We start from the raw sequence: 1,721 nt of genomic DNA on the forward strand, positions 1-1,721 counted from the left end.
CCACTGGTGGACCTCCTGATGGCACCTGGTATTTTTGGCCACTGTGTGACATTGCTCACCAGTAAAGGTTTTGGTCAGCAGAAAGCTGCATACTTTGCTATCTCATGAATCCAGTAGCACCTTAGAAACGAAGAACATTTGTGGCAGGGTATGAGCTTTTGTGAGCCATTGCTCACTTCTTCCAAAATCCCACATCCTGCCACAAGTTTTGTTAAGTCTTTAAGGTGCTGCTGGACTCTTGCTCGTTTCCGCTGCTACGGACAGGGTAACGCAGCCATCCATCTTCATCTGTTGTCTCAGAAATTCATAACTTTTATCTTGCTACATTATTTAATCAACATTTAGTTTATCTCATTATGACTCATTTTCATTCATGTATCTATTACCTTAACCAAAAAATATTATTGTACTGTAATGTCCTTTCCCCCTATTTTTATAAATTTTAAAAATTGGAACAGGGCTTTAATTCAGAAAATGTACACCATGGCATTTGACTAAAAAACTTATTGCATCCAGAATTAAGGAAGAAAGTTGTTGTTGTTGTTGTTTTTAATAGCTGCCCCAAAACTAGTTTCTTTGCAAGTGTCCACAGTACAGACTGGAATCACTGTGAACTGCTAAAAACAGTTACGACTTTTCAGTATCACCTACTGGACCCTATACAATATACTGGTGTTAGAATCAATTAAGATAATTAAACAAAATTAAAATCAAAAAAATATCTTCACGCTGTTCATTTTGAACGCTAAGTAAATGTAATTTATTCTTATTTTTCTTTGTACTGAATGGGTGGGGAAGTTTGCCGAGTGACCCGAAACACTTGGGCCAGGGGGACGGGGGGGAGGGGGTAGCCGTGGCTCATTGGTTAAGCACAGGCTTCACATGCAAAACATTCCAGAGTGAGTCTCTGGGACCTGTAGTACAAGGTGCCAGGAAAGGTCTTTCTTAGGGTTAGAAAAGTCTTTCCTGAAGAGCCACAGCCAGTAAGAGCACACAATGCCAGGGGCCTGATGTCTCTAAACCCTGGTCCAGTTTTGCCCCACTCAGCCACTGAAACAGTCATGAATTCAGACTCTTGTAATTTCACTGAAATGACAGAGTTTATTGAAGCACAACACAACACTCAGGTCTCCGCGGAATACAGCTAATACCACGATGGCTCAGGTTAAAATGGGGGGAGGGGGGAGTAGGCAGAACCGTTTAGAGTAGACAAAGCATCAAAAATAGTGAATATAATGGAGCTCCCACGGCTCACAGCAAATACAATTGAGACTAAAGGACACTGTAAATCAACTAAGAAGACCAAATAGCAAATGGGTACCTTAGAAGAGTTCTCTCTCTCGCTGTCTCTCTCTCTGTCTCTCTCTCTTTTTGAGCCCCCGGAGGGGATTTTTTATTATTTTTATAAGACTACAAAAACTACAGAAAAAGGATGGGGAACTACATTTACAGGAGAAAGTAAAGAAAACCAACTACTATCTAAAAACCCAAGAGAGGAGATCCTCAAAAAAGCTTAGTTACAATAAATCATAACTTCATTTAGCTCAATATAAACTGAGTCATACATTTCTAATATTTTACCTTTTTCTTTAACTTGCAAATCTTAACTGTCTAAGACAATACCCTCCAGTCATCACAACACATTGTTTAGTTAAAAATACAATTCAGAGTCTTTCCGCCTTCACTTTTCTCTTCCTCGTCTCTTCCTGAGCTTATAAGGA

Source organism: Gekko japonicus, unplaced genomic scaffold (assembly GCF_001447785.1).
Source record: "Gekko japonicus isolate JY-2015 unplaced genomic scaffold, Gekko_japonicus_V1.1 scaffold6584, whole genome shotgun sequence".
Lineage (NCBI taxonomy): Eukaryota > Metazoa > Chordata > Lepidosauria > Squamata > Gekkonidae > Gekko > Gekko japonicus.